Genomic DNA, 22469 nt, shown 5'->3' with positions numbered 1-22469 from the left:
TTTCAGCAGGAGGGACTGTGCACAAACAGGATCCAGATCATTGTTAACTATCATCATTCCTGACAATATAATTGGTTTAGCAATCTTTATAACAGGGCTCAGTCAGCATTATGAGATAAAATGAATCAAAGTAAATGTCTATGAAACATGAGAGCAGTCTCATAATAACTTATAATTGGATATCACATACAAATAATCTAGAAAATCAACATCAATTACGAAAGTATGGGCTCTAAGACATTGTTAGAAACCAGATTGTACACTGCTGTACATACTCTGAAATATGACAGGAGTGCACTTATCATGTTACTTTAAAGTGTGACAGACATCTTTTCTACCTTGTGGTCTTGGACGTAGTTCAAATATAAAAACATCCTTTTGAAGATATAGGTGGAGTTCTAAGAGATAATGATTGCTTTATATTTATCCATTAAAATGTATCACTTGCTATCTTAAGTAGATAGTTTCAAGAAAATCTAAACAGTGATATAGAAAAGATATTTAAAGAAAACCTGGAATATCTGGCTGGAAAATTTAGAGATAGAGCTGGTATAATTCAAAAGAGAAAGTGGCTTTTATAAAATGCGTATTGTAGCAGATGTAATGAACGTTTGTTGTGCTACAAAGAAAACTTGTTTAAACAGTTCAAAAATATTTCCACCAGTTGCAGCCACTATGGAAGACAGTATGGAGGCTCCTCAAAAACTAAAAATAGAGTTGCCATATGATCTAGCAGTCCCACTCCTGGGCATATACCTGGAGAAAACTATAATTCAAAAAGATACATGCACCCCTATGTTCATAGCAGCACTATTTGCAATAGACAAGACATGGAAACAATGTAAATGTCTATCGACAGATGAATGGATAAAGAAGATATGGTATACATTGAGATATATATATATATAAAATGAAATATTCCTCAGTCATTAAAAAGAATGAAATATTGCCATTTGCAACAACATTGACGGACCTAGAGATTATCATACTAAGTGAAGTAAGTCAGACAGACAAATACCATATGATATCACTTATATGTGGAATCTAAAGTACAACACAGATGAACATATCTATGAAACAGAAACAAATTCACAGACATAGAGAACAGACTTGTGGTTGCCAAGGTCGGGGGGTGGGGGTGGGGGTGGGGAGGGAAGGATTGGGAGGTTGGGATTAGCAGATGCAAACTATTATATATAGGATGGATAAACAACAAGGTCCTGCTGTATAGCACAGGGAGCTATATTCAATATCCTGTGATAAACCAGAATAGAAAAGAATGTATATATGTACAACTGATAATTATACATATATATATTTGCTATACAGCAGGAATTAACACAACATTGTAAATCAACTCTACTTCAATAAAATTTTAAAAAGTTTCCACCAGATGATTCATCATGGAATGTCTAGAAAGGAGTCATATCGTATGAAAATTTCAATAATGTGTATCCAAAGGTGGTATGCTAAATTTTGAGACTGAAGGTAGAGACACAGTGATTAAGCTTCATTTGAGGATTGTGGCTAAGAAGATAAAAATTTAAAAAAAAATAACTCAAAGTGTACAAAGTCACTAATATTTTTAGCTGATTAGCTTTTTGTTCTGTTCCACTTGCCCAATTATCCCACATACAGTCTCTGAAGCCCTTAAACTAGTTGTCATTCAAAAGCTCATTTGTTACTTGGCTATTTGGAACTTGGGATACATTTGTTTTTTCATAAAAATGTTATAAATAATCATTTGGTCTTAGACCAGATCACGATTTCTAAAAATAAATGTGTGGTTAATCTACAGTAATGGTGATAAAGGCTTGGGTTTTGAGACCAGAAAGCAGGTGGACTTGATTTAAAAGAAGAGTGTTCTGTCCTTTTTGTGGGGCCTGGTCAACCTTGGGAAATTTTTTAAAGAAACTGGAAGTTTATTTTTAACATATACCTACCTTCATTTTAGGTCCTCCCTTTTAACCTCTTCTTAATGTCTTTTTTCACAAATACTCCATATACTAAGCCATATAATTTATAAGTAACACAAAGGTAACCTACTCTCTGTACATAAAATGTGTTCATTTTTCCTTTACTAAAATCCCATTCTACTAGTTACTATCTAGAAAACAATTAGACACACTGATTCTCACCAAGTTATGATTTATATTAAAGTTTTGCAGGGTTAAATGTGAGAAGGCCATCTCGCTAGTCTGGTTATGTATTAGCTTGAATCTGTGTTGTGTCATTTACTAGTTGCATGATGTTGGGTAGGTTTTCTTCCATGCTTGAATTTCTCCCTCTGTAAATATCAAATGATAATGGTATCTACCTCATACTGCCTTATCTCATTGGGAATAATAAATGATATACTATGTCACTGTACTTACAACTGTGCCTAGAGTATCGCTGAATATGAACTTTTACTCTGAATGAAAGCCTTTAATTTGTGAAATCCCATTGTACCCAGGTACAATGGAATGAAAGTAAGAGGGTGGCTGGAAGAAATTTTTGATCAAGAGATAAAAAACTCATTATTTTTGCCCAGGAGTAGCTCCTCTAAGCTTTCCATAGCCTCTTTGCTTTCTTGACTCTTCTTAAAGCTTCATTTGGTTTGTTTTTAATATTGTTTATTATTCCTCCTGTCTTATATAGATGAGGAAACATAGTTGAGAGGGGTTAAATAACTTAGTGCCACAAAGCTTCTTGGTGGGGAAACATACTCAAACTACATTTTTTTTCTTTGTACTCCGAACCCTTGCTTTCTTCATGTGAATAATTAACCTTAACTGATTTTTTGAACATACTCTAAGAACAATAATTCTTAATTTCAAACTGTTGCTGGTTTATCTATCTATGCAGGTGGAGATAATTCAGTAAAATAGCGTAACATGTAAGAATTATTTGAAAACTAATTTTGAAGTGAGTTAAACTGGGTAAGTTCTACCACCATAATGGAGTACCTCAAATAAATGACACACTTATCCTCTCTGATCCTCCCATTTGAATATGTGTAAGTGATTACAAATATTTTCAGTATTTTAAGATTTAAGAGAGTAGGAACCACACCTATGTTACTCAAATATATATGCCCATAGCCTAGCACAGTAGATGCTCAGTAAGTATTTGTTGAGTTAGTACCTTCTATCTACCTCATAGGCCATGGCATGATATATTTCTAGGTAATATGGAATATTTAAATAAGTCTTATAGTCTGTACATACTGACATCTCCTTTTCACATTGAAATACCCTAAGGAGTATATTTATTACATAAATCAGGGTAGTTAGAGCTGATTGTCCAACTATATTTCTATAGAGTATTGAAAATTTGAATGATGAATTATAAGTCTCTAAAGAGTAATGTGAAAATAAAAAGCAAACATGATTTAGTGAAGTTGAAAAGTGCAAAGAGGAAATAGGCAGTGGGGAAAGATGTGAATGAAAGTTGAAGAGGATTCCCAAGAGAAAGGCCTTTCTAATATACTGTAATGTTGATCAAACTAATCAGGAACAGATAGGGGGGTTATAGAGAGAGCCTGGGTTATATTTTGCAGACGGGGAAAAAAGACTTAGAAATGTAGTTTGAATTTTGCCTTAAATCTGTTATACAGATTGATTTTCTGGAGGAGAAGGTACTTTGTGTTTTTAAAAATGAATTTCACATTTACACTATTCTTGAAGTAGTCATAGTAACATTTTCATATAAAAAGTATATGCTTCTGAATCACGTTAACTGTACATTATTCATACATGAGAATATGTTTGTGTTCAAGTCAACTGACTAGCTGAGCCTTTTATACTTGTGAATTCCATTATCAGAATGCAACAGTCTATCTTTGGGGAAAATGAGCCCAAAAAAATGTATATTTTCATAGTCCTAAAGTGAACTTGGTTGTTTTTCATAAGAAAGATGTGTTTAAACATACAATTTCCAGCCCAGTTGCCCAGGAGTTAGCCTCAATAGCAGGCATCTGGGGTAGGATGAGAAAAGTTGAAGTCTTGCTTCTCTTGGGAAAAGGCCTGGGCTGGGAGCTGGGAAAGTGAAGGCTCTATGTTCTTGACTGCAGTCATCTGGAGTGGAGTCTCTGCCTCACTGTGCTGAGAGAGTAGAAGGAGGGAGATGTCTTAGTTCAAATACCAAATTATTGCCTTTCCACATTTTCATAGATTTTCTTGATTAGATGTTTCTTCACTTTCTGTTTGTCCTTAGGACCATTTCCAGAGGCTTTAATTGGATGCTTTCAAAAAATAATTTTCACCAGTACCACTGGAGAGAGAGTCAGCAGAGCTTCTCATATGGTCATACTGGAAATTGATCACTGCTACATTTATTTTTAAATGTGTTCTTTTCATTTTTGATTACAGAAATAGCACATGCTCCTTATAAAACATCTCAACGATATAGGCGTTTGTAAAGTAATAAAATTAAACTCCCTTCCTGCCAATTTCATTCCTAGGGTAAACCACTGCTAAGTTAAAGTTAATAGTTGTTTTAAAATGGTATAAAATGAACTCTACAGACACATTTATCTCTGTAAATGGCATGTGACACAGTTGTTTTAACCCTTCTCACATTAGTTCTAGAATTGTCCACTAGTCTAACTTGGCCCCAAGCTTTGCATAAGACTGCACCTGCACCTGTGCTGTCCAGTCTCTAGCTCTGACTTATTTTCAAAAATTTTAATTTAATCCAGTGATAAGTCTCAGAACTCATCTTACCTGACCCACAAGCAGCAGTATTTGATATAGTTGAATGCTCTCTTCCCTAAAAAATCTTTCCATTTCCCTTCTGACCCCCAAATACCTGATTCTCCTTTTGTTTTTATGGCTGCTCATTCTTGGTCAACTTTTTTGATTGCTACTCATTTCTCTTTAAACTTCAGAGTTCCAAGAGTTAGACCTTTGGATCTGTTTTCTGTCTCCACTTAATCCTTTCCTGATTTTCAGTCATCCTAATGGCTTTAAATTTGCTATCTATATACTAATGATTCCCAAGTGTACATTGATAGACCTCTTTCTAAACTCCAAACACATATATCCAAGAGACCATTTTACTTGTCTAATGGGAATCTCAAACTCCACATATTCAAAACTGAGTTTCTGATCTCATGCTTCCCTTCCACCTACTTTTCTCACAGCCTTCTCCATATAAGTAAATGGGAACACCATTCTTCCAGTTACTCAGGTCAAAAGACATGGACTTATTTCATTCTGTCATACCCCATATTCAATTCTTTAGCAAATCTTTTTGCCTCATTCTTAAAATTATATCTAGATTGGTGACCTCATCCCATTGCTGCTATTGCCAGCATTCGTTTTCTTGTTTCTCTTACTATATAGACTTTTACATAATTAGGCTCCCAGCATTAAACAGGTGACATACTCAAATATGATAATTAAGAAATTTATTTACAAAGAAAACTTACAAAAGTATGAGTGTTAAGAAAACCAGAATTGGAGCTAGTGACAGCTAGGTTATTTTCATTCCTGAGCCTGGAAGAATAATGTTATGGGTTGAATTGTGTCCCCCCAAAGGATATTGAAGTCCTAATACCAGTACCTATGCATGTGACCTTATTTGGAAATAAGATCTTTGCAGATGAATAAGTTAAAATGAGCTTATTAGGGTGGGCTGTACTCCAATGTGACTGGCATCCTCATATTGATAAAAAGGGGAAATTTGGACACAGAGTCAACATGTACAGATGGAAAACAATGTAAAGACACAGGGACAATGCTACCTGTAAACCTAGGAACACCTGAGTGTACCAGAAATGAGGAGAGAAGTATGGAACAGATTTTCCTTCACAGCACCATGATTTTAGGCTCTGGCCTCAGAAATGTGTGACGACAAATTCTGTTATTTAAGCCACTTGCCTGTTATTTAAGCCACTCATTTATGGTACTTTGTTATGGCAGCTCTAGGAAACTCATACAAATGAAGAGAATGGGAAGAACCCAGAAGTTTAGAGTCAAGAAAAATTTGCAAACTTGAAAGGATAGCAACCTTTCATTGAGTAATATAAGCAGCCATAGGCAAACTCACAGGATAAAGCCAAAGACATACCTGACCTCACTCTTTTTCCTCCCTCTGATCTCCTCCCAGGAGTTCTGCTGATACAGTTCTCCCCTTCATCTTCTTTTTCCCTCCCACCACCTACTCTCAGCACAGCAGCCAGAGTGTCACTCCTCTTTTTAAAACCCTCATACCTGATAAAAAGAGTCCTCACAAAGACCTCTAAGACAATATATCTGTGGCTGCCTTTTACCACACCTCATAGTACTCCTCCTTTCCTCATGCTGTTCCAGCCAACCTGGCCTCCTCACTTAACATTGGCTCTTCTAGGCTCAGTTGGCATGTGCTTGATGAAGAAGCTCATCGAGGAGGCCAGCTGGTCTGCAAAGGTATCTGCATGACTTCCATTCTCTCTTCATTCAAGTCTTTATTCAGTAAGGTCTCCTCAGACCACTCCAACACGTTAAACCCTTATTCTCCAAATACATTTCCTATTCCGCTTCTCCTTAGTGTTTATCACTATCTTAAAATCTATATATTTTGCTTACTTATCCTACTTATTGTCTCCCTCCTCCAATAACCTGAAGCCCTTCAGGGAAAGGATGTTTGCCTACTTTGTTCACTGCTGAACTCCCAGTACCTAGAAATAGTGCCTGGCAGTAGACTCCAATGCATATATATTGAATAAATGGATAATGTTTTATATTTTTATAATTTGTGTCTTTCTATCTTATGAACTTAACCTTCTCTAGTAACTGCAAGTTTTTTTTTTTAAAGACTAATATTTCTACCATCAAAATTTCCTGGTATGAAGAGATTCAATGGGACAGATTGCTTTATTGTAGCTGGTGCTTAATGACTTGTTATAATGAACACAGGATCCTTAAATTCTATATGCACAAATCCCATATATGGTATCTTTCTGGTAAGCCTGCAACAGTCCTCAATAATAAACAATTCAACTTCAAAGGAATTTTGTATATTCTTTTAAGTTTGAGGGCCATTTTGTCTTTGGTTTATCTTTTTTTTCACTCCACCCTCTCCAATGTATACTAAACTGTGTTCCTTAAATGTAAGCAATGATGGCAGACGGTATTTACTGTTTTGTTCAAAACTATTTTGAAAAATTTGGTCAGGGACAAACATTGCATTTCAGCCCACATTTCTTTTGGGAGAAGAAAATGTAAACAGCTAGTACCGCCAAATCACTCTGTCAACTCCATGTATAACCATAAAGAAAAAAATAATGCTGTTTTTATTGCTGTTCTCTGTAGATCTGATACAATAGATCCTAGGTAAATATATTATTACTAAAAGCCTATAGGAGTTGATGGTTTAAATACCCCATACATTCCCAGGATTTTGGACCCCAGATTATTATACTGATTTTGTGACTAATAATCCTAGCTATTTCTTTTTCCTCCCAGTATTCTCATTGGCTTTTTGTCTTTTTAATTCTAATACAAATCACTGTCACATTTTAGAGTCACTGCCTTTAAAATGCACAACCTTATAAGTCTCTTCACGGTGTGTCTGTACAAACATTTAGGTTTTCCAAGTGTGTGTGTTCTTTATTACAGAAAGAGCATCTGAATTAGAAAACACAAAGGAAACACCATCTATAGCTTTTAAGTAGTGAAATCCAGAAAATCTTCTACGTAATGTGACGGGGAAAAAATCAACTCTTTTTTGGGACAAAAGTGGCTTCCTTTTAACAACATAATGAGGTCAATGGGTCATGAAATGCTCGTATTCTTAAGTTAGGCTAACCTGCTTTGATAACATAATAGTGTTCATAACAGTGTTTTATGCAAGGCACCCTTCTCTGAGAATGAGAAGGAAGTTTTGATTTTTTTGCTTAAGTTTCTCTTCTTTCCCTGACAGTAGCCTGCATCAACCCCTTCCATTTCTGAATTGTTTCTCTCTACACACCCTGTAAAACTTGCTTTCTTTCACTCCAGAAAACCATAAATTCCAAGTATGTGTTTTGCATACTCCCTCTGCACATTACCCTTGTGGGTTTTTTTTAAGATTTATATTAAATTTTTTTTCAGTTCATCTATAAACTTGAAAGCAATCTACTTACAATTAAATGAGAAATACTTGTCCCTCAACATCGTTGGCAGGTATATTTGGTTTAGGGAAGACAGGTTGAGGTGCTCAGAATGTTATTTAAATTGAAGTCTGAGATAAGATCCTTTTTCTATGGTCTCCAAGGCACAGATGTAAGCACGATCACATATTGAAAACCTTTCCTAGGTCTGTGACCTTGAATGTCTCTTCAAAAAGTGAAACATTTAATTTAAAAATGAAATGCAAATATGATTTGTGATTTTTGTGCCACATACCCATGGATCTTTCAGAAAAAATGTCATTTAACTGAACTCAAGTTTTTATAATGAAAATTACTTACACCAGTGTAAATATAGGCAAATTATTGGAATGCACTAAGTTCTTATAAAGTGAGTTATTAGAGTGTACAGATCATAAGTATAACATAGAAAAAAAACAGAGAAGTCTCCACTTCTTAAAACACTTAAAATCAATTAAAAAAAAACTAAACAGGGGCTTCCCTGGTGGCGCAGTGGTTGAGAGTCCGCCTGCCGATGCAGGGGACACGGGTTCATGCCCTGGTCCAGGAAGATCCCACATGCCGCGGAGCGGCTGGGCCCGTGAGCCATGGCCGCTGAGCCTGTGCGTCTGGAGCCTGTGCTCCGCAACGGGAGAGGCCACAACAGTGAGAGAGGCCCGCGTACTGCAAAAAAACCAAAACAAAGAAAAACTAAACAAACAAAAAAAAGAGCCCTATTTAAGGGCAATAGATCCAACCAAACTCATTTTAAACAGCAGCTTTAAGAAGAAGGATCATGGAAGATATTATTACTCTTCATCTTTACCAGTTACTGCTTAGCTTCAAAGGCAATGCTTGCTGCTGCAGCCTGGTTCAGCTGAAGCCATATGTATGAAGAAATGGGTGTGTTTGCTCATTGCAGGGCTAAGTGGCAGCTAAAGTCTTAAGGCCACACATTTATTAAATTCAGAGCAGTTTCAAGTGTCAGTTGGCATGTGCTTGTTGAAGAAGCTCATCGAGGAGGCCAGCTGGCCTGCAGTCATACTAACTGCAAAATAAACAATACTGAAGTGCACATATTTAGATATTCAAGAGAGAACTTTAATCCTGTGAAATCTGTAATTGTGCTGCTCTCAAGTGTGATTTGGGGTGACAGATGCCAGAAGTCAGCCTCTTGACTAACAGCAAAGCATTGTAACAAGAGAAGGAACAGAACAAGCTTGAAAAGAACAACAGAAGGCAAGGGAAGGGTGGTGGTGTCAGAGAGAAAACTGAGGAGAAACCCCTCTTGAAATGTGAAGCTTTCAAGCTGTTCTTATAGTTGAGAAAGCGTAAAGAATACTGGAATATACTTTAAAACTCTATTGCCAGAAAATTATGAATGAGATGACACATTTACTTTTAAAATAGATATTCCTCAGTATAGATATGTCATACCTTCAATTTTGCAGCATTACAAGAAAAAGGGGAAGTAAAATATACTAATAGATCACTACCTGTAGGGCATTCATGTTTAAAATTGTATAAAATAAGCATAGCACTTTAGAGAATTTAAAGTGAAGCTTATCTTTTTTCTCTCTAAAGTCATATCCAAAGTATGCCAAAATGTATAAGAAACAGTATAGAAATGAGGCAAATTATTTTCCTGTATTTCTTTCCAGTAACTAATACACATACCACTTAATGGCAGTTAATGTAGCAGAGTGGTTTAAACAAAGCCAAACAAAACAAAACACTCAACAATTGAATATTAAACCTCTCAGAGCCTCAATCTAAATATTGGAATAATAAGCCAGCTTCATAAAAATCTTGTGTGACTTAAAAGAGACAGTAAATGTAAAGTATTTGGGGGACTTCCTTGTTGGCGCAGTGGTTAAGAACCCGCCTGCCAATGCAGGGGGCCTGGCTTCGAATCCTGGTCCAGGAAGATCACACATGCCATGGAGCAACTAAGCCCGTGCGCCACAACTACTGAGCCCACGTGCCACAACTACTGAAGCCCGGGCACCCTAGAGCCTTAGAGCCTGTGCTCTGCAGCAAGAGAAGCCACTGCAATGAGAAGCCTGTGCACCACAACTAGAGAAAGCCCGCGCGCGGCAACGAACACCAACGCAGCCAAAAATAAATAAGTAAATAAATTTATTAAAAAGAAAAGTATAAAGTATTTGGTACAGTTATTAGCACATTTCAAGTGATCAATAAATGAGATACGCTATTATTATGTGAGAGCATGTTAAATTTTAAGTTTCAACTTAGATGTCAAATTATAATAGATAAAAATCCCATAAGGAAGTACAAGATTGAAATGTACATTTTCCAAGTATATAAGGGAATACTTGGACAGTTCTAAAATTCACAAGGACAAGATAAAAGGGCCAAGAGAAGGGAGACTTGTGAAGAGATTCTTTTTCGCAATAGTGCTGAGGTGATATGAGTCTCACTCCCCCTTAAAGGTTAGTTTGAGGTGGATTCTTCTAATTTCAGTCCTGTTTGCAATCATTTCAAGAAGGCAACTCTAAAAGCTTGGTGTGCACCCCGGGAAATACGGGAGTACAATGGTTGGGTTGTCTGACACACATATGAGATTTCTAAATGTGGGTGCAGCCTGAAGCCACAGTGTAGAGAGAGCTACTGCTGCATCCAGAAGGAAGTGACCAACCTGCTAGTGGTGGATAAAGGTGCAACATCTCCAAGATCGCTTGTGCAACACCAAGTAGGAATGTAGGTGTGTGTTAGAAGGAATCCTGTTTAAAAATGGTATCTGTCAGTGAATTCCCTGGCAGTCCAGTGGTTGGGACTCTGCGCTTCCTCTGCAGGGGGATTGGGTTCGATCCCTGGTCGGGGAACTAAGATCCTGAATGCCGTGTGGCACAGCTAAAAAAAAAAAAATAGCCTGTGCCAGAGTGTGCAGGATCCCTAAAAGGGAGAGTCTGTGAAGGACCTAGAGAAGGCTTGAAGCTTATGGGGGTGCAAGAGCAGCTAGCCAAAGGATAGCGTTAGGGTAAGAGGAGTCCATCAGGGGCATTTCTTAATAATCTACTAAAATGCTTCTAAGAGAAAAATTCAGCCTTAAATACTGGCCATTTCCAGATGATACAGAATCCGTTTGATAATAGGTAAAAACTTCACATATTCCTTTTCCTCTTCCCTTTCTCTCTTCCCATTCCAAGTAGTCAGAAACCATGTGTATTAGTTAGAACAGGTAAGTTTGTTGCAATAGCAAACAAATCCTAATCTCATTAGCTTAAAACAAAAAGTTAAATTTCTCATTTATGTCACATGTGCTTTGCAAGTTGGCAGGAAGTCACTGTTTATAGTAGTCAGTCAGGGACCCAGATTGATGGAGCTGCACTTCCACAAACATTGCAGATTATACAGGAAAGAAACTCAGGAGGATCTCACATCAACAATTAAGTGCCAGTACTTTCAGTCACAGCTTGTCCAGAACTAGACTGGGTGGCCTACCTGATCACAATATGCCAGGAAGAGCGATGCTATCACATTATATTAAAGATTGAGAGTGAGAAATATTTGACCAACAACACTAATAGCTGCCATACTTTGCCTTTCTAGCTAAAAATAAAAATGTACATATTCTCGGTTTCACAGTCAAAATATACTGTCTCCTTCTCAACAGATACAACTTCAAAGTTTTATCCATTCTTGGCATTTAACTCCAAGTCTAGGATTCCTGGGTGATGACTGATAGTCTCTGTATTTGGTCTGATGTATTTCCTCTTGTCTTGGGGACCAATGAACTAAAAAGCCAAGTTCTTTGCTATCCACACAGCTAAAATACAAAATTAAAACAGGGATAGAAAAAACACAATAAATAATCTCATTTGGAAAAGATATGGTCTATGGCAAATTTCAAAGCAGATGTTTTAAAGGTTCCCTATCCTGATGATGGGAAACGGATTAGGCCCTGATTCTGTCCCCACTACCCCTTACCAAGTACTTCTGTTGTTCCCTGTGGCCTTCAGATCTTCTCTCTGTTCCTTTTCCAGTAACCTTTGACAGTATCTGAAATGGGCACTGGAAAATGTTACTGGAGTTAAGCAGATTTCTCAGCATGCTTCTTACTGATGTATGGTGGCAGGGGGGTGAGGATGTTGGGGGGCAGTGGACAACGATCATTTTAAGTCTTGAACATTCAAAGTTTCTTTTAGAACAGGTTCTTTTGACAGTAGTTCTTTCCTAAATAAGTTAGGAAACTTCTGGAGATGAGAATCTAATCTGTTTGATTCAAGTCATCTCCATGTTGCAATAGGCACATCTTTCCTTCTGTTCTAAATAGATCTCTTAGATTTGCTATGTTTTTATATTTTCTCCCACCCTTGATTCTTTCTCTCTCCAGAATTAATTGCAGGTACTTTGAGCTTTTTCTACATCTGTGGGAAAGTCATATCATTGGTTTCATATCCTTGAGCCATGTTATCCAGTTCATAGTAATTGGGCACCTTGTTTTTAACTGGATGTTTGCTCTAAGACTGATTAAATTTATCTGGAGGTTTTAGCGATGCATATGTAGACTATGCTCTCAATTTGATCCTTGCTACACGGCTAAATTTGAATCAATATTTATTATTAAAAGGCTTTCTTAGTTTAATTTTTTACTAGTAGGTGATGAAAAGTTCTCAAATTTCAGGACTCTCTTAATTCCTTTCATTTGTTTTGGAAAACCAACTATTTTTTTCCTGATAAGCATCTTTCTTACAGTAACTTGCCAAATCCAGCCTTCAGCAGCTAACACATACTGATAATGTTCTGTTTCTTATTCTCTCCCCTTCAAGCTAAAAATTCATTAAGTAAATATCTTTCTAGTTATCATTAACTCAATTACCATTTTCCAGGGTACAGTAAATAGCAATTTCTCCATTGCTTGTCACCTAGCCCCTAAACCAGTGTTTTAGATGAGAGAGTGTGTGTGTGTGTGTGTGTGTGTGTGTGTGTGTGTCTGTTTTGTTATTGCAGTGCTTCAGTTCTGGTCAGAAGTGGTTAGGTTATCTTTGTATAACAATTAACTCCAAAATCTCAATGGTTTAGAAGAGTTTATTTCTTTCTCCCATTACATTTTCCTTGTTAATTTGTGGGAAAGGAGTGTCTACTCAGAAGAAACTGTGACTGTCTTAAATGTAGCCTTTCATTGTATCCAAAGGAAAGAGACATCTTGGAGAGTTTTGCGTCAACCATTAAATAATCTGTCATGTAAATAACTCATGCTACTTCCCACTTGCAACTTATTGGCCAGAACTATAGATACACTTTCACTCAGTTACAAGAAACCTTATTCTACCATGTGCATTTAAGTGGAAAGCTATATTGGAAGGAAAACAGCACTAGTGACCGAGACAACAAGGTTATTAGCAGACTTGGGGAAAAGTGCGTTCATGATACCAACCTTCCAAACAGTAAGTAGCCTGCTGGAAGTTGGCTCTAGCCAGGGAAGGAAAGAAGACTTAGCAGTAAATCATGCTCAGAATTTTGATTGATTCATTATATTGATCATCCTAAAGTCTCAATTGTGATTGTTTTATGACTCTAGGTCACATAGGCTTGTTTATTATCTGCTACAAGGAAAATTAGAAGGAAAAAAATAGATCTTTTTAAAGTTTTCATCCAGTGGCCCCACTGGATAAATTTTAAAGTGCCAATGGGAGACAAAAATTTGCATTTTTATTACAAGAGTTGTTTCCTTTGACATATCAGCTGCCATCACCATGACCACCTCCACCATTATCATCAGCTGCACTTACGTTTATAAAAACTTTGGATTGATAAGCATAATGGGTTAATTTTTCCTACCTGTCATCAGTCAGTTAACCATAGACATTATTTGCAGGTAACATGATTTTATATATGCTAAATCCTAAAAACCAAAAACTGCTACAAGGATGAAAGAAATCAAAGAAGACACAAATAATGAAAAGATAGCCCATGTTCATGGATTGGAAGAATACATATTGTTAAAATGTCCATACTACCAAAAGTCATCTATAGAATTAATGCAATTCCTATCAAGATTCCAAAGGCATGTTTTACAGAAGTAGAAAAAACACTCCTAAAATTTATACAGAACCACAAAAGACCTCAAATAGCAAAAGAAATCCTGAGAAAAAAGAACAAAGCAGGAGGCATCACACTTCCTGATTTCAGGCTGTACTATAAAGCTATAGTCATCAAAACAGTATGGTGCTGTCATAAAAACAGACAAATAGACCAGTGGAACAGAATCAAGAGCCAGAAATAAACACATGCATATAAAGTCAACTAATATTTGACAAGGAAGCCAAGGATACTCAGTGGAGAAAAGACAGTCTCTTCAGTAGATGGTGCTGGGATAATGGATATTCACATGTAAAAGAATGAATCTGTACTCCCTCTTACACCACTCACAAAAACTAACTCAAAACAGATTAAAGACTTGAATATAAGACCTGAAACCATGATACTTCTAGAAGAGAACATTGGAATAAAGCTTCTTAACGTGGGTTTAAGTAATAATATTTTTGGATATGACATCTAAAGCACAAGCATCAAAATAAAAAATAAATAATAGGACTATAGAAAACTAAAAAGCTTCTGTACAGCAAAAGAAACCATCAACAAAGTGAAAAGACAACCTACAGAATGAAAAAAAAAATGCAAACCATATAGCTGATAAGGGGCTAATATCCAAAATATATGAAGAACTCATACAACTCAATAGCAAAACAACAACAGCAACACACAAAAACAATTTAAAAATGGGCAAGGGACCTGAATAGACATTTCTCCAAAGAAGATACGTGAAAGGCCAACAGGTACATGAAAAGATGCTCAACATCATCAGTTGTTAGGGAAATGGCAATTAAAACCATAATGAGATATTACCTCATGTCTGTTAGAATGGCCATCATCAAGAAGATAGGGTAACATATGCTGGTGTGGATGCAGAGAAAAGGGAACCCTTGTGCACTGTTGATGGGATTGTAAATTGGACCACCATGGAAAACAGTATGGAAGATCCTCAAAAAAATAAAAAATAAAACCACCATGTGATCCAGCAATTCCATTTCTAGGAATATATCCAAAGGAAATGAAAACAGGATCTTGAAGAAATATCTGCACCCACATATTCATAGCAGAATTATTTACAATAGCCAAGACATGGAACCTGAGTATTCATCAAGGGATGAATGGATAAAGAAGTTGTAAGATATATCTATCTACCTATCTATATCTATATTTATATCTATATACACATACCTACACACACAAACACACACACACATGTACACACATACACACACACAGTAGAATATTATTCAGCCATAAAAAATGAGGAAATTCTAACCATTTGTGACAACATAGATCGACCTTGAAGGCTTTATGCTTAGTAAGTCAGACAGAGACAAATACTGTATGATCTCACTTATATGTGGAATCTAAAACAAAAACAAAACCAGAAATTAAACTCATAGAAAAGGAGCTCAGACTTGTGGTTACCAGAGCAGAGGGAAGGGGAAGGAAGAATTAAAGGAAGGTGGTCAAAAGATACAAACTTACAGTTACAAGATAAATAAGTACTAAGGATGTAAAGTACAACATAATGACTACAGTTAGCACTGCTGTATGATGTATAGCAAAGTTGTTAAGAGAGTAAATCTTAAGAGTTCTTATCACAGAGAGAAATTTTTTCTTGTTTTTTATTGTATCTATATGAGATGACAGATGTCAGCTGAACTTATTAAGGAAATCATTTCACAATGTATGTAAATCAAACCATCATGGTTGACACCTTAAACCTATACAGTGACATATGTCAATTATTTCTCAATAAAACTGGAAAAAATTAATACGAAGACAATAAGAAAAAATTTCCCCCAGAATCAGTATTTGTATAGCAGAACTCTCACCTGTCTTTTTGATTGAAAGTGCCATAAAAGAAATCATTTTTTCTTTCCCCACCCCCCCCACCCCCCACACTCTGTGCCTTTGATTGCAGACACTACCAGGTGACTCTGAATTAAACTAAAATGAAAATACCGAGTGGACTTAAGGTATCTCACAGCATTTAAGGGAGGGCTGGGGAAATAGGCTCACAATAGAGAAAGCAGGAAGCTTTTGTGTCTCAAGGGCATTGATTACTAGGCAATTTCTGCATTGGTAGGATGCATGAACAAATTCCAGTTATTTTTCCTGCCATGTCACTCCCCTCATGATTCAAATTCTGAGAGAGAGGATTGACTGGCTAAGCTTAGTTTGATTATTTACCCACATTTACTGTATCTCAGAAGTGAAAAGAATGATCTAGTTTTGATGGAAGAAGCCTCCAGGTTTTTTTTGCTTTTTGGTTTTTTCTTCTCTTGGTGGCAGAGCATAGCACTGCATTTTACTATTCCCCCAGATTGCCCAGAACGGGAGAGAAATATTTCTCCTCCCTAAGACATACAGTACCATTAGGAACAGTGATAGTGGTTGCTTGGTAACCAAAAACCAAACCAAAACAAAAATGCATATAACCAGTTTGCTTCTGTTATATGAAGGTGAAGTGTTTGAGGAACATAATTTTAATAAACTTTTTTTTTTGTTAATGATAAGAAGAGCTCTTTAAGAAAAATATTTTGGGAAGACATTTTGGGCCAATATCACTTTTCCTAGGTCAGTAATCTATAATCAATAAGGTACAAAAAGTCATGCTTGAAAAAAATGATGAAATTAGCTCATCCAGTCTCTTGATTTTTGGCCCTCTTCCTGTTATTACACTCTACACTGAAAACCAAATGAGTAGCAGCTAAGAGTTTCAGGGCTGTACAGTGCCATGTCTTTGGCAAAATTGCCTTTTCTGTTCCCAGATTTAGTCATTCTCTAGATGCTGGTAACCTGATGTGATTTCCTCAGTGCAGATGAACTGATTTATTTGAGCTTTTCCCTGACACTGACAGCTAATTCTTGGTGGAGGCCAGACTCTGAGGTTGGTGGTGTGATGGTAGTAGAGGGAGTGAATTATGAGTGTGCTGATTTCTTAGAGCTTTCTACAACATGTTGAAGGATTACAGGAAGGCTTGTCATTACAAATAAGCTAGTACAGAACACAGATGTAATATTCGTTACAGTCATAATGCAAGTATTACAGCTAATATGAAACTCCAGAAAAAGAAACTGTTTTCTGTTTGCATGAAAGATGGCAGGAATAAGTTACTTTGACATGCATTGTGTATTTGTGTTTTCTGTGCTTTTTCTATTTATATGCATAAAAAATTAAACCTTTGACTGGATAGCAGTTGGTAATGGTTCATTTTTATTCACCACTGTCCACTAACTGGATTGAATAATTACAATTTGTCCTACCATCTGAGACTTTCCCTGACATTTGGCTGCCTCTGCCCTGCTGCTCACTTATGTTTAAGTTTGTACCTGCTCATTAACTGATTTGTCCTAAAAATAACTTTGAAAGTCTCAGATCCTGAGTTGTAAGCACTTAGCCTATATAGTTAAGGTTATAAAATCAGCATCTGGCTAGAGCTAAAAAAGCTGACTCTATTATCATTTTTAAGACTAAGATGAAGAAATTTATATTTGACACTGCTTCTGATTAGCTCTTAAAACTATAAAACACTGAAGGCTATCGTGAAAGATCTGCCTCATTGTACTGCAGTGTTTGTTACTTCATCCCAGGCATCAGAATTCAATTATGGCATCTCTCTTAGACGTGTGGTGAAAGCTCCCATCTCTTGTCTTTTTCACAAGACCTTAAGCCCAAACATTAGCAATAGTACTCCATATGTTGGTTAAGTATTTCCATGCAAAAGTTTTGCACTTTTTAGAAATAAAGGTATCAACCTAAATTACCTGCATTTTGGAGTGCCAAAACTTATTTGGTAACATTTGCATTTGATCTTTGAGTTAAATATTTTCAGGTTTGGCTAACCCAATTTTTCACTGTCATAACAAAAGTCATTCTGGGAATAATTCCATGTATGTAAACATTCTAAGAAGCAATTCCTATTTCTGGAACTCCATGTGAGGATTTATGGGTAATTTCTCTTGTGGGACTGAGGAGAAACAATTTTAAAAAATATTTTGATGCAAATTAACTAGATATTTAATGCAATTAATAAAATGAGAATAGACTGATTAGTAAAATCACATGTGGTAGGTGGGTGAATAGGGGAAGTAGGTTTGAAGGATTTGAAGTAATAGAGTATAAAGTTAAACTGGTATAATATTTAGGGTAAGTCTTCATCTATTGATTTGGCACTTACAGTTTACCTTGTACAATTGTTTTAAAACCATTATCCTATATCCTAATCACCCTGAGAACAGACACCTTAAAATGCTTTTCTGTTTATATCTAGCACAAAACTCAGCATACATAATGAACTAAATATTCTTATTAATGGTATTAATATATAACATAATTTTAAATTAAATATTATCTTAAAAATTTATAAAACTCTCAGTTTTGTCTCTTTTTATCTTCCCAGAAATTGTTTATCTAAAAAAATATAGCATAAATGAACAATTTTTCTTCCTGAATCTCAGTTGCCTCATGTTAAATGATATCTCAAGCAGAGAATATGACTTTTTATTTATTATTATAAAAATAAACAAATAACATAAGTTGAAATGTTACAGAAAGAGATGCAATGAAAAGTGAAATTTTACATTAGTAAACAGCCTGTCCCACTCTACTGACTAGTGGTAGTAGCCATTAGTAATATTTTGTGCCTTTTCAGAAAATTTCTGTACATAAATAAACATATACGGTTATAATTATTGTAGGACTATGTAGTAAAAATCTATACATATTTAGTACATAAAAGGTATAAATAATATATTACAAAGAGGATGTATATATCCCTTAAAAATACGTTTTCATTTGGAATTTTGTATTCAATACTGTTGGGAGATCTCAACACGTATAGATATAGTTAACCACTGACTTGAATACTTTCGTATGAATATATAATAATTTCACATACCTAGTCCCGATAGATGAATAGTTATGTTGATTCTGACCCTTAGCTATTACATACTGTGTTTCAGTTTTCATCCTTGTACATGTATCTTTTGAGTAAACCATAAGGGTATATTTCTATGATAAAATCATAGAGGTTGCCAGTCTGTTTTTTTTTAATTTATAAATTGTTTTTTGAGTCACTTTAGGCAATTTATGTTTTCCTTTTTTTAAAATTAATTTTTATTGGAGTATAGTTGCTTTACAATGTTGTGTTAGCTTCTGATGCACAGCAGAATGGATCAGCCATACATATACATATCTCCCCTCCATTTAAGACACTACAGTGCATTAAGTAGAGTTCCCTGTGCTATGCAGTATGTTCCCATCAGTTGTCTATTTTATATATAGTATCAATAGTGTATATGTGTCAGTCCCAATCTCCCAGTTCCTTCCACCCAACCCCTTTCCCCCTTGGAATCCATACATTTGTTCTCTACGTCTGTGTCTCTATTTCTTCTTGGTAATTAAGGTCATCTATACCATTTTTCTAGATTCCACATATATGTGTTAGTATATGATATTTGTTTTTATCTTTCTGATTTACTTCATTCTGTATGACACTCTCTAGGTCCATCCACGTCTCTACAAATGATCCAATTTCATTTTTTATGGCTGACTAATGTTCCATTATATTTAGGTACCACATCTTTAGGCATTCATCTGTCGATGGCCATTAAGGTTGCTTCCATGACCTGGCTATTGTAAATAGTGCTGCTATGAACATTGGGGTGCATGTGTCTTTTTGAATTATGGTTTTCTCTGGGTATATGCCCGGGAGTGGGATTGCAGGGTCATATGGTAGTTTTATTTTTAGCTTTTTAAGGAACATCCATACTGTTTTCCATAGTGGCTATTATCAATTTACATTTCCACTAACAGTGTAAGAGGGTTCCCTTTTCTCCACACCCTCTCCAGCATTTACTGATTGTAGATTTTTTGATGATGGCCATTCAGACCAGTGTGAGGTGATACCTCATTGTAGTTTTGATTTGCATTTCTCTAATAATTAGTGATGTTGAGCATCGTTCCATGTGTTCGTTGACCATCTGTATGTCCTCTTTGGAGAAATGTCTATTTAGGTCTTCTGCCCATTTTTTGATTGGGTTGTTTGTTTTTTTGATGTTGAGCTGCATGAGATGCTTGCATATTTTGGAGATTAATCCTTTGTCAGTTGCTTCGTTTGCAAATATTTTCTCCCATTCTGAGGGTTGTCTTTTCGTTTTGTTTATGGTTTCCTTTGCTGTGCAAGTGCTTTTAAGTTTAATTAGGTCCATTTTTGTTTTTATTTTCAGTACTCTAGGAGGTGGATCATAAAAGATCTTGCTGTGATTTATGTCAAAGAGTGTTTTTCCTATGTTCTCCTCTAAGAGTTTTATAGTTTCTGGCCTTACAGTTAGGTCTTTATCCATTTTGAGTTTGTTTTTGTGTATTGTGTTAGGGAGTGTTCTAATTTCATTCTTCTACATGAAGCTGTCCAGTTTTCCCAGCACCACTTATTGAAAAGGCTGTCTTTTCTCCACTGTATATTTTTGACTCCTCTGTCAAAAATTAGGTGACCATGGGTGTGTGGGTTTATTTCTGTGCTTCCTATTCTGTTCCATTGATCTATATTTCTGTTTTCATGTCAATACCATATTGTCTTGATAACTGTAGCTTTGTAGTATAATCTGAAGTTAGGCAGCCTGATTCCTCCACCTCTTTTTCTTTCTCAAGATTGCTTTGGCTATTCAGGGTCTTTTGTGTTTCCATACAAATTGCAAAATGTTTTGTTCTAAACGCCATTTTTTTTTTCCACACACACACACTGTATTTTATTTTTACAAGAGATAAATACACTGACACCAAGCATTGTAAATGGATGACCACAATAAAAGCAACAATGATTACAATTACCAAACACGAAATACACTCATACTATGTCATAATATTGACATTCAGTCCAGTAATCCTCCACTGTAGCAGCTCCTTTACTTTTTTTTTTTTTTTTTTCAATAAGTAATCAATATACAAATTTTAATGAGTTTTCTTTCTTGTACTAAATCTTTACAATCTGGTGTGTATTTTATTTTATTTATTTATTTTTTTTTTTAACATCTTTATTGGGGTATAATTGCTTTACAATGGTGTGTTAGTTTCTGCTTTATAACAAAGTGAATCAGCTATACATATACATATGTTCCCATATGTCTTCCCTCTTGCGTCTCCCTCCCTCCCACTCTCCCCATCCCACCCTTCCAGGCTGTCACAAAGCACCGAGCTAATATCCCTGTGCCTTGCGGCTGCTTCCCCCCAGCTATCTACCTTACTACGTTTGTTAGTGTGTATATGTCCATGACTCTCTCTCGCCCTGTCAAAACTCACCCCTCCCCTTCCCCATACCCTCAAGTCCGTTCTCCAGTAGGTCTGCGTCTTTATTCCTATCTTACCCCTAGGTTCTTCATGACATTTTTTCCCCTTAAATTCCATATATATGTGTTAGCATACGGTATTTGTCTTTTTCTTTCTGACTTACTTCACTCTGTATGACAGACTCTAGGTCTATCCATCTCATTACAAATAGCTCAATTTCATTTCTTTTTAAGGCTGAGTAATATTCCATTGTGTATATGTGCCACATCTTCTTTATCCATTCATCCGATGATGGGCGCTTAGGTTGTTTCCATGTCCTGGCTATTGTAAATAGAGCTGCAATGAACATTTTGGTACATGACTCTTTTTGAATTTTGGTTTTCTCAGGGTATATGCCAAGTAGTGGGATTGCTGGGTCATATGGTAATTCTATTTGTAGTTTTTTAAGGAACCTCCATACTGTTCTCCACAGTGGCTGAACCAATTCACATTCCCACCAGCAGTGCAAGAGTGTCCCCTTTTCTCCACACCCTCTCCAGCATTTATTGTTTCTAGATTTTTTGATGATGGCCATTCTGACTGGTGTGAGATGATATCTCATTGTAGTTTTGATTTGCATTTCTCTAATGATTAATGATGTTGAGCATTCTTTCATGTGTTTGTTGGCATTCTGTATATCTTCTTTGGAGAAATGTCTATTTAGGTCTTCTGCCCATTTTTGGATGGGGTTGTTTGTTTTTTTGTTATTGAGCTGCATGAGCTGCTTGTAAATTTTGGAGATTAATCCTTTGTCAGTTGCTTCATTGCAAATGTTTTCTCCCATTCTGAGGGTTGTCTTTTGGTCTTGGTTATGGTTTCCTTTGCTGTGCAAAAGCTTTGAAGTTTCATTAGGTCCCATTTGTTTATTTTTGTTTTTATTTCCATTACTCTAGGAGGTGGGTCAGAAAGGATCTTGCTGTGATTTATGTCATAGAGTGTTCTTCCTATGTTTTCTTCTAAGAGTTTGATAGTTTCTGGCCTTACATTTAGGTCTTTAATCCA

The sequence above is a fragment of the Phocoena sinus genome, chromosome 3 (genome assembly GCF_008692025.1).
Source record: "Phocoena sinus isolate mPhoSin1 chromosome 3, mPhoSin1.pri, whole genome shotgun sequence".
NCBI classification, from domain to species: Eukaryota; Metazoa; Chordata; class Mammalia; order Artiodactyla; family Phocoenidae; genus Phocoena; species Phocoena sinus.
The sequence above is the reverse complement of the archived record's forward strand: the minus strand, read 5'-3'. Positions refer to the sequence as shown.